Source organism: Sciurus carolinensis, chromosome 1 (genome assembly GCF_902686445.1).
Source record: "Sciurus carolinensis chromosome 1, mSciCar1.2, whole genome shotgun sequence".
Lineage (NCBI taxonomy): Eukaryota > Metazoa > Chordata > Mammalia > Rodentia > Sciuridae > Sciurus > Sciurus carolinensis.
The window spans coordinates 175612950-175625026 of NC_062213.1; the positions used below are offsets into that span (position 1 = coordinate 175612950).

At 43.9% G+C, this 12077-nt stretch overlaps 1 protein-coding gene across 2 annotated transcripts in view; it reads right to left on the reverse strand.

Annotated features, from left to right (window-relative positions):
• The window catches only part of Rnf220 (ring finger protein 220), a 217123-nt gene extending 214287 nt beyond the window's left edge, over positions 1–2836 (reverse strand). The window contains exon 1 of one of the 2 annotated variants that reach the window (XM_047545405.1): positions 2597–2836. The gene's annotated coding sequence lies outside the window, so the exon portion shown is untranslated. The remainder of the gene's footprint in view (positions 1–2596) is intronic. The other variant, XM_047545415.1, reaches the window with a different exon arrangement.
• Between the last annotated feature and the right edge of the window lie 9241 nt (positions 2837–12077).

A 12077-nucleotide genomic window follows, 5' to 3' on the forward strand; every position in this document is an offset into this window, starting at 1 on the left:
TTTGGGGGAAAACGGGGAAAGAAGAGATGAAGGCGAAGCATACGTAAACTTGGGGCCATCGTTCAACCGAACCCACCCACACCACTCGTTGGCCTGACTTCTCTCTCCAGCTCTAGGTTGCCTTTGTACAAAGAATACTTTACATCCCAACAACCTCCGCATGGAAACAATTTGCTTTAACTTTGGGTAACCAAGGCGCCGGTTTCGCAAAAATCTGAACAAGCGCGAGGTGCTCTGGTCCGCAGCCGTGCAAGGCCTCGGGTCAGGGTCTCGGAGCACTCTGCCTTCGACCAAAGTCCAAGGACCTGGAGCCCCTAAACAGCCCCGCCCCGCGGGTCACCCGGGTCTCGTCGCCGCGCGCCACCGCTTCAGCGGGCAGCAACGGGTTCCTCCACACTACTCTCGTGCAAATGCGGGCGAGTGCGGGTCTACCGCGTTCCGGGACTGCGGGCCTGGGGAGCGGAAGGGAGGGTTCTGCCCTCTGCGCCACCGCCGCCGAGCCGCCGCACCCGGCGCGGTTAGCAGAACAGGTGTGTATCCCGGCTCGCTCTGCGCCCGGCCCCCTCCCCGGCCCCGTCGGTCACCAGCGGAGGGGCGCCGCCCTGTCCTCGGCCTTCCCCACCTTTCCCCAGAGCGTAGCGAGCTAACTCACTCCACTTTTGCCGGGTCTTCGCAGCCAGGAGAGATCCGAACCGGAGACGCCTGGAGTGCTTTTCCTCGACGCTCTTTCAGTCTTTCCCCCTTTGCTCATTTTCCCTTTGCGGGAAGAGCTGGAGAGACGGAAAGAGGAGGAGGCCCGGCAAGGCACAGGGCCCCTGCCCGCTCTACTCCCCCAGTCCCACTCGCTGCTTCCTCACTGCCCGCCCTTTTTCCTTTATTTTTCTTTACTCTCTGCATTGCCCCTCAAGCCGAGTTCGGAGCGGGGGCGAGAGGCAAGGCGAGGTTGCTGGGCATCGTGGGCAAACAGAGCCGGTGTTTTCCCTCTCGGCTGCTCCTGGGGCAGGGAGGCGGCGCAGGCGGCAGACCTCGGACACCCCGGCCCGCCAGGCAGGACTGCGCCCCATCCCGATGGCCCTGGCCCTATGCACCCACTCGGTGTAACGCGCCCTGGACCCGCGGCCCTGGCCACGGTCTTCGGCTAGAACCGGGGCCAAGACCTGGGAAAGCAGTGCGTTCTTAATGGGAAGCGGGGCTTGTCCTTTGCCTCTGGGCAGCCCAGGACCCCGCTACCTCGGGGCTCCAGCGTGCCCTCGCCAGCCACCGTCACCCAGGCATCGAGCTCTCGTTGGGGCTCCTGGAGCCAGGGACAAACTGGGCATCCCTTTGGTTGGCCTCACCACCGTGGGCGGCCTCGCCCAGGGGGCCACACGGAAGCTCTCCGCCCAAGTTTGTTGTGCCCTGGAAGAAAAGGCTTTCTCTTACAAAGCACAAAGGCGAAACGCCCAGGCCGAGCCCTGAAAAGCCCCGGGTTGCGGGGGGCGGGAGGGGCCGCCGGAGGCTCCGGAGCGCGGTGGCGGGCCGGACTCCGGGCGGGGAAGGTCGCTCGGCCCTGGCTGAAGAGCGCGGCGGTGGTGGCCGCAGGACCGCAGCTACCGGCGTGCTCACTGAAAAGTTTTGTTCTCAAGTCGGAAGAAGAGAAATTGTTACTCAGTTTAAGGCAGGTCTAAGATAAAAATAACACTACAAAAAGAGCAACGCGCCCGGGTCTACACGATCATCCTCCCGCCTCACTCCTTACAACCGCTGGGAGAGGGGTCCTGACCCCCAAAATCCCGGGAGACCCTACGGATTGGACTGCTCTAAGGCCAGGCCGGTTCACCCCAGAGAAGCCGGGAGTTTACCGGTTGCATTTAGAACAGTCCACCTCTGTGCCAGCACCTGCCTCCTTCCAGTCGGCAGAGGATTCCCCTCACCCCACCCCCCTCCTTCCACACCTTCCACACCCGCCCCCGCTAGAAAAAAAGTAAGCCAAGCCTCCGGGGACCCCCAGAATCCTCAGCCTCTCCTTGGATACCCCACCCGGCAGGGAGTGTGTTGTGTGGGGGCGGCCGGGATAGTGTCTCAACGGATCTCCCCATCCTTATCCCTCCCGCACCTCTGGCTCCCCATTGAGTACCACCCAGCCCCGGCCCCGCCGGAAATCACCGCGGGATACACCGGAGAGCCCAGCAAGAGGGCATTCTTGCGATCGACCCAAACAAAGTGGAAATGGGGCTTATTAGAAGATGGAGAAAAGGAGTCCTGCTCCTTTCTCTTGGCTGTCCCCTCACCCACCCTACTTGTCCAATTCCCGAGTCTGGTCCCTCCCCTTTGCACCCCCCAAATAAAACACATTAAGGAAAACTCAAGACGGAAAGTTTGAGTGAGGCAGCGCACAGAGCGCGCCGGGCACCGACGCCGGGAAGCTTCGTCGCGATGATCTAAGACGCGCCAGTGCAGGTCCCAGTCTCTACCCCTATCGTGGGGGAGCCGCCCGAATCCCTAGGAGACCGACCCGGAAAGTTAGCCAGGTTCCTGAGCAACCCGGCCGCCCTCGAACCCACCCCCTCTTATGTACGCACACACATCCACACCCCCTTCTGATCTCCATACTTGCCGTGGAAATTCCTGGGGAGAACGGTCGCACTTTTCAGGACACGGAGGGAAGAAGGCGGAGAGTGTGGTGCATGAAAAGTCCCGGGTGCGCAGAGCCGGCGGAGGCAGCGGCGGCGGCGGCGGCGGCAGCGGCAGCAGCAGCAGCAGCAGGCGGCTGGCCCCGGGTTTGTGCTCGCGAGCTGCCTGGGATTGCATGTACAGATCAAGAGACTCGGTTGGTGTGAGAGAAGGAGCAGTGCTGCCTCTCAGCGCTGGCTCTAATCAGTGAATGAGCCTCCACTCTCTCAGGGACTCGGAGGCGCACACACACACACACACACACCCGCGCGCGCGCGCACACACACACACACACACACATACACACGCACACATTCTCTCACACTCACACACATACAGGCACTCTGAGCACTGAATACATTAGGGCACTAAGGGACTCTGGGAAATGGAGTCCAGACCCAGGGCACTCCTGAAGAACAGACCTGCTGGCCCTCAAGAAAGGGCTCAGAAAGTCTTGGGATTGCTAGATGTAGTGGAAATTAGAGAGCCTTTGATGTTGTTTACATCTCCTGGTTACTCCCTACAGATCTCAATGAATGGTTTGCTGTTCTTCGCTCTTTCTTGAGCCAAAAGTGACTAAGAGTAAATGGGTAAATCTTCAAGACTGACACCCAAGGCTGCAAACTGATCCCCAAAGCCTGGTTCTCTCATAAACGCTGCCTTTTTCCCAGAAAACTCTTACCCACTGTTTGATTCTTGGAATACTTCTCTGGGTCTTTGCCTAGAAAAATAAAATAATAAATGAATGTGAATAAAACTAACTTTTAGAGGAAGTGAAGAAGGCCTAGTTTAACACACAGATTTGAGAGTATGGTTCTTCATTGGTGTTTTATTGATGTTTATATTCTGGTTCTTTCTCTTCAACTCATTTAAATCATCAAGCACAGAAAGATAAATGGGAAATGGACAAGAACTAATATTCCTGAGAGCCTTTTTAGAAGCCAGGTTATGGGACTACAATGCCTTTAAATAATATCATTTAATCCTTGGATTAATTCTGGAGGTAATATTGTCACTAGTATAAAAGAGGAAACTGAGGTTGAAAGGGTTTTGTAATTGGCCCATGGGAATTCAGTTAACAAGTTTAGGAAAACAGGTAGTCCTAGCTATGAAAGAAAAAGCCACCAAAAATCTAAGCCTGGTTTAAGAAATCTTTCCTTTGTTTAGTTGCTCAATTTCTAAACCTCAGATTTCTAATCTGGAAAGAAAGTTTCCTCCCCTAGGAGTACCATAATACTAATCCACCCTGCAAAAAATAACATTGCCTAAAACAAAATGAGATCCAAAGTTTCATTCTTTTTTTTTTTTTTTTCAAAGTTTCATTCTTGATAATATTTCATCATTCTTTTTCCTTACGTTTAACATTACGTAACATCTAAATATTATGCATGCGTAAATATGCGTGTCGTTTATGTTTAAAATTTTTAATTTGCAACTCTTTAAATAAATGGTTAAGTGAATCACCTAGTTTATGACTATTTCTGTCTCTATGATTCATGGGATTAGGGTGGTTTATTTAGGAACCTCTAAATCTCTAAATCCATGGTTTAGTCATTCATTCACACACCAGTATTTATTATGTTAGGCACTATTCTTTTCACTAGATTGTTTTTTCCTGCTGAACTGTAAACTTTATGTGGGCAAGAACTATGTTTTTTTCAACATTACCTCCTCAGTACCTAACAATGTCAATCTGTTTGTTGAATAAATAAATGAGGATATAAAAATGGACAAAATTCCTGTCCCTGAAGAGCTCACCATCTACTAGAAGAGACAAAGAAAGGGTCAGAAATCAATTTGATGACTCTTGTAATTAGGGTGACCATATAATTTATTGTCTGAGACAAGTTTGATCATAAAAAGAAACAAAGTTGATAATTATGCTAAGATGACAGGTATGAACAGGGATCATCTTGGACCAAGCAAGTCAAATGGTCACCCTAGGTACCTAAAGTATTTCATTAATTCATTTAACAAACATTTATTGAGCACTCTCAGGTGATTTGCTGAAAGAACTACAAACCACTTGATTCCCTAGAAATTGAAGTAATGAGCAGAAGTGGGGCAAATCACAAAAGGCTTTGTATACTAAGCTAAGAAAAGTGGACTTTATCCTAGAGATGATAAGAAACCCCTAGAGGGGTTTTTAGGGGTGTAGAGTGGTAGGGTTTTTTTTTAAAGAAACACTAGTTGTGGGTGGGGCAGGAGAGACAAGAAGGAGGGAGACTAATTAAAAGTTTGTTACAGATAACTCAGTTGAGAAATAGTAGGTCCTGAACCAAGGTACTAGAACAGTAGGAATAGGGAAGAGGGGCACATTACAGTGATATCTAAAAGGTTGAATCAAGTAGATTTAGACACTTTACTATGGTGGATGAAGAAAGAAGACCTGTATAAATCCTCAAATATTATTATTCATAGCTCAATATACTGTCTTATTTTAATGTTCATCAGTAGTAAAGGGTTTCTTCAAATCAAATTATAGAGTTCCCGTAAGTCTAGCGCACATTCTCAGAGGTAGACCATACAGATAAGAAGACCCGTGTCAGTCCTCAAGCCAGGTATTTTTAACTGCTACCACTAAAGTGGTCCTCACTAAGACTTAAGTACTTAGAAACCAAAAGAAATAATCACTGTCTACAAGAACAATCAAAATGAAAAAATTAAATGCAAAATTCCACAAAATTACATCACACAAAACAAATATGTAATACCTCACTGATTCTGAAATCATGTGTTCAGCAACCTCAGCTATCCAAAACACAATGAAGCAGGAAATAAGCAAAAAGAATCCCAGAATAGCCAAAACAAACATTACAAAGTCCATGCACTAAAGTTAACACATTTTACTCCTAGGAGAATTCCACAAGCCTTCACTCAGAGCCGATTTACTCTTTCTTAGGTACAATTCTAATAAGCTTGATTATTTGGCTTTCCCATTTACAGCTGATTAAGATTGTCAAATTAAAAGGGGGCAGCCATTAAAAAGAATGAGATAGACTTGAATACACTGACATGGAAGGATGCCTATTATATACTGTCAATTGGAAAGAAAATCAAGTCATAGAACATTATGCATATATGTGATTTGATATTTGTATATACACATGTGTACACACACATTGACAGAAAAAGGCCTGCAGAGATACACATTAAACTGTTAACAATGGATATGCCTAGGGAATGGGAGTGTGAGTGTGGGTGAGTGACAGGAAGGAAGGATTTGGATTTTTTACTTCATATATTTTTGTTTGTTTCCGATGAAGATATATTTGTTTTGTAATTTTTAATATCCATTATAAAGTATATAAAAGGAGCAAAGGGAGCCAGGCACAATGGTGCATGCCTATAATCCCAGCGACTCAGGGAGAAGGCTGAGGCAGGAGAATTGCAAGCTCAAGGATAGCCTCAGCAATGTAGCAAGGCCTGTCTCAAAATAAAATATAAAAAGGGCCAGGGATAGCTCAGTGGCAAAGGGCCCCTGGTTTCAAACTCCACCTCCAACCCCCACAATATAAAATAAAAAAAGGAAAAAGGTTAGAGCAAGCACTCTGACCAAACTATAAGAAATAGGCACAAGAATTCAAAAACCAGACTAGCCCAGTGGTAGATCACATGCCTGGCATGTATGAAGTCTCAAGTTTGATCCCCAGGAGCACAGCACCACAACAAAACCCAGAGGAGGTTATTTAGTGTGAAGACAAAAAACAAAACAAAACAAAACAAACAAAACTTTATCCTACCAGTGGCCCCAGAGGATGTCACAAATTCCAACCCAACATCATATTTTTCGAGTCAAGTCACCAAAGAACACATGATGCTAAAGTATTTTTTACTTATTAGAACAAGCAAGTGTGTAAAAAGAAAGTCCCACCAAAATAATGATTTTTTTCAATTTTTTATTGGTGAATTATAATTATGCATGATAGTGGAATTCATTGTTGCATATTCATACATGCACACAATATAACAATAAGGTCAATACCTTTCCCTGGTCTCTTCCCTTTTGTTCCCCTTGTCCCTTCCCCTGATCCCTTTCCTCTACTCTATTGGTCTCCTTTCTGTTTTGATGAGATCCCTGCCAACATAGTTTTTTCCAAAATGAAGATTTATAAACAGCAGATTTTGATACCTTAGGAAATCAATTACAGTTGTCTGGAAAAGATACTTTTGTGGAACACCTGAAGATGAGAAGTAAAGGAGCTATTACTTTATACAAGAGCAAGAGTGATACATAGTAAGAAATGGTCTAGGAGTTCAGCATGCAGCTTATTGAGTGTCCATCAGTCAAGAATACAAAAATAAATGTAAAAAATTGTTCCTGCCCTGGAGGAGCTTACATTCCAGAAACAGAGATTGATAAGAAACAAGTACCTATGGTACAGTGTGAGCAACATTATCGTGGGGATCCTGAGTAGAGGGTGGTGGAAACAGGAGGGAGTTGCTAACTCTGCCTAAGAGCTATTAGGAGGAAGAGGCCACAGGCTTAAGTGGATATTCAAAAAATAACTACTATATGGGTCAACATCTGCACTTGGTTAAAAGTGAACATTGCATAGGATGACACTTAAATTGGGATTTGAAGGATAAGAAGAATTTACCTGGGCTGGGGAGTGTAGCTCAGTGGTAGAGTACTTGCCTAGAATGTATGAGACCCTGAGTTCAAGACCCAGCAATACCCAAAAAAAAAAAGTTTACCAAAGGGCAGGAATGGGAAGAACACTCTAGGATGAGCAACAGCATATGCAAAAGCATAGAGGCATGAACTTTCTTGGCACATTCAGATAGTACTTCTCAAACTTTTCTACTGGAAAGGGTGATGGAGGATGGTGGTACCTAAGCCATTTCAGATTCACAATAGCTTGTAATTGATTTATCCTGTTTTATCTTGAAAAATGATTGGAAAATTTGCCTTTGACTCTACAAATATATTGTGCTTTAATATAAAACCATGTTTTAAATTATTTATCACTTGGTAGCACCACTATTCTAGAAAGATGCACTACATTTATCTGGTACTTTCTTATACCCCATGTGCAACACTAAGTATAGAGATATAGAGGTAGACTGGAAAAGTAAGTCAATGAATTGTGAAGGGTCTTGTCACGTTAAGGAACTGGGCACTCCCCATGTCTAGCTCAATCCTATTTGTACTTCAAGACTCTGCTTAGGCATAGTCTCTTCGGGGAACCACCCTGCCCAGCAGTCCCTTCTTCTCCACAACCCTGTTATCATAGCAGCCAATAAGTTATCTATCCACTTACCACATGTGGTTGGAATGATGGATTAAGCTTTCAGTCTCCTTCATTAGGCTTGGATCTGCTTAAAAGCAAAATTCTGTCTTGTTTTGCATGAAACAAATTTAGCCTATAGATTCCAGAATCTGTTGGAATGAACTGATTTAAATAAGAGGACAAGATTCAGGAAGAATTAGATGGTTAGACTCTAAGCTCCTTGAAGGGAAGGCCTGCTGGCTCACCACTTTCCAACACTAAACGCTTGCCTGAAACTGTGTAGTAGGTAACTAATAAATATGAAAAGTGAACGAGTGAGCAGCCCTTAATAATTTTCAAGACAGGAATGACCTGATCAGATCAGGGTTTAGAAAAATAATATTGGAGGCAATGTTAAATGCAAACTGGAGAGGCAAAAGACTGGGAACAAAGAAATTAGGGGGGAAAGGCGGTGTATGCCTGTAATTACAGTTATTCAGGAGGCTGAGGCAGGAGGATCACACGTTGGAGACCAGCCCAGACAATTAATCAAGACCCTGTCTCAAAATAAAATGAAAAAAAGGCTGAGGATATAGCTCAGAGGTAGAAAACTCTTGGGTTCAATAACCAGTTTTTAAAAAAATTATAAAAGAAGCATATCCCATGGTAAAAGACTATCTTTTCTTGATAAGTGTCTAATTGGCTAATTTGATTAGGTGTTTATATTTATTTTGCAAACCTGATATTTTTATCTTCTTAGGAGTCCCTGATGTAGGCTATTCAGTTACCTTATTCGGAAAGCCTTCTCTGACCCCACCCCCACTAGTCTGGTGCCTTAGCGCACATCTAGAGGTCATCCAGGGCAGGGACTACGTCTTATTCATCTTAGTATCTTCAATGCCTAGGACATGCCTGCTCAATAAATGTTTGCTGAATGAATGAACACATAAATTGATCTATTAGTATACTGTACTCAAGCTCCGACCAAGACACAGAGGACCTAATGATCCCCAGTGTGCAGGTTTCTGGATACAGGAAACAGAACAAATAAAGCAAGACTGGATCCGGAGATACACCTATTCCACAGGTAACACAGGGTAAATTTCTCTCTCTGACCCCTCCATCCTCATTCTGAAGAATAACTCTCATTGAGTGAAAATCAATAAAAGTCATTTTAAGGGAAGTAGGTTTAGAAAAAGACTCTGAAGGAGGAGAAAGGAGGAGGGAACTTCAAGTTCGACCAATTTGGACTTTTTTTTATGAGAACTTGTAAGCTTCAAAAAAAAATCTTTAACAAAATAAAGTCTGCTTTTTAACACTCTCTTTCAAAAGGAAGACACACATGTGTGCGTACACACACACACACACACACACACACTCCTAAGGTCTTTTTGAGATTTCCAGTTTCAGAATCCAAAAAGAAAAAGAAAAAATAAATTCACAGTGGAAATAAAAAATCCTCTATTTTCCAGGCTGATATCAACAAGAAACTTTCTCAAGTACTTGCAGACAGTTCTCAGAGACATTCCACTAATATAAATGCTGAAATTGACTATCCAGCAACAAATATTTACTGACTGCATACTATGGGCAAGGCAGTAAGACAATGCGTAGGATGCCCACCCTAGTTCCCTAAAAAAGGCACGAGATACACTTCCTGTCCTCTAAGAAGCTTATGGATATGTGGGGTCAACTCAGAGTTGAAAGAGAAGTTGAGTAAGACCCAACTCAATTATAAATACACTATATACAGATAAAATGTACACAGTGACTAGCAAATTGTTGAAGGATTTCAAAAGCCAGAGAGACCATTATGGTTTGAGAGGCCCCAATTGTTTTGAGACAAAGTGAGATTTAAGTAGAAGATTAAAGGAGATGAGATTTTAATATTGGAGGATGGAAAGAATCACAAGCCCATGCTGTGTCAGGGAACACTGGCATCATGAACAGTATTTGTGATGATCAGTAATTAAAATTACTGCAGTTAAGAACAACCAAAGGCAGATTTGGTTTGGAGTCCTGTTTCTACCACTTATTGGTTGAGTGACCTCGACACACTTATCTTCTGTGAAGCTCAGTTTCCACAACTTAAAACAGAGAGTATTAATATACCTAGTCCATAAAGGTGATATGAGGACTAAATAAAAGGTACTCACCACAGTTCTCGACAAATAATAAGCATTCCATAGGTGATAGTTCTGTGTTCTCCCTCCATGTGCAAGCCTGTGGCTGGAAACTTCTAGGGATTGAAATAGAATTGTTTTTAACTCAAAAAGTGTAGAATAGAACAGACCTGTACGGAACAGCCAGTCGGCCCTTTTACCTTCACTCCATTCAACAAAGCAATGATTTCCCTGCTGATTTCCATTTGGAGCAAGAGTTCAGCATTCTTATTATTTGGTTTTGAATCATCCCTCTTCCTGAAAATACTCTGAATCCCACTCACCACCACTATTATTGTCAAGTTTTTTCTGAGCAATAGAATGCTTCCGGGGGAAATAAGAAACTGCACATTTCAGATTTGTGTTACTTGCACTTATTCATTCATGGGTTCAATAAATATTTATTGAGCATCTATTTTTGAAAAATTAAAACCCATCAAGTAGAAATGACTTCAACTTCCCACCCCTTACTATATCTCTCTTTGCCTGTTCTTTCCTGTTGCAGAGAAAGAAGAAACCCTCTCCTCGTGAGACTGAATCCTCCACCTGTACTTTGGAGTCCTGGTCTTCTTTGGGGGCTTTTGCACTCAAACTGTTCCTGTCAACTTCTTCCTCTCTAATGATTCCTCTCTATTGAGCACTTAAGCATACTTGTGTATCTCTCAGGAGAAAAAAAAAGAAAGAAAGAAAGAAAGAAGATAAACCTTTCATAGTCATTCACCTACATACTTCTTTAGCTCTCAGACTTTCTCTGCCCTCTCTCTTTTCCCAGCCAAATTTGTGGAAAGGGTAACTTGTAAACTCTACCGCTAATCTCACCTCTCACTTCTCACCACATCAAGCTTTATTTTGTGCCTGCCATTCCTCAAAAACTGCATTAAGATCATCATTTTTTATTTCTTATTTTACTTGACCATTCCCTTTTTGAAATGCTTTCTTTCTTTTTGTGAAGTCACATTGTTCTGATTCTCTTTTTTCCTCTCTAGGAACCCCTTCTTGCCCATCATTGACAGGATTTCTTTTATGCAATCTCTAAATGTTTTTCTGGGTTCTGTTCTAATGCACACTTCTCTTCCCACTTGGCTTCTTTCCTAGGGAAATGCATTTACTTCCATGGCTTTATTATCATCAAAGCACCTACAACTCTCAACTCTATAGTTCCAGACCCATATGGGCAACTGCTTGCATACCCTCTCCACCAGAAGATTGCCCTGCAACCTGAAACTCTGCATATCCAAATCTGGCTTCATCATCTTCATTCTTAACCCTGTTCCTCCTCTGGTGTTTCCTAACTCATTAAATGACAGCACCGGCTAACCTGTGGCTCAAGACAAAATTTAAAAAATGATAATAATTATTATTATTATCAGTATTAGGGTTTGAACCAGGGGTACTTCACCACTGAGCCACATCCCCAGCCCTTTTGTCCTTTTAAAAAAATTTAATTTTTGAGACAGTTTCTCACTAAGTTGATTAAGACCTCACTAAGTTGCTGTGGCTGGCTTTGAATTTACAATCCTCCTGCCTCAGCTTCCTGAGTCTCTGGGTTTACAGGTATGCACCACCATGCCCAGTCTCAAGACAGAAATTTGAGAATTATCCTCAACCATTCCATCTTCATCATCCATGACAAATCAATTACTATTTTGTCATATTTCCTAGATAATTCTTTTCCTCCATTTTTACCAATATCATTAGCTAAGCACCTGCAACAGCCTCCCTTTAAAAAGAGCACATCTGTTTATACCACTCTCAGTGCCTACATTATGGTTATCTATTGACCTTGGGATGAAGTCCCAAATCCTTTATATATTCTACAAGATATTGTATGTTCTGACCCCTACTTTCTAGTTTTGTTTCATGTCTCTTTTCCTGCTTATTTCTCCTCTCCATCTGCATTGGTCTCCTCTCAGTACTTCAATATGGCTCATACTCTCTCCTAACCAAGACCTTGCTCTCTGTCACCCAGGAGTGCTTAATAACTGAGCCACATCCACAGGCCCCTCCCCCCCCCCCTTTTTTTTGAGACAGGTTCTCACTAAATTACTTA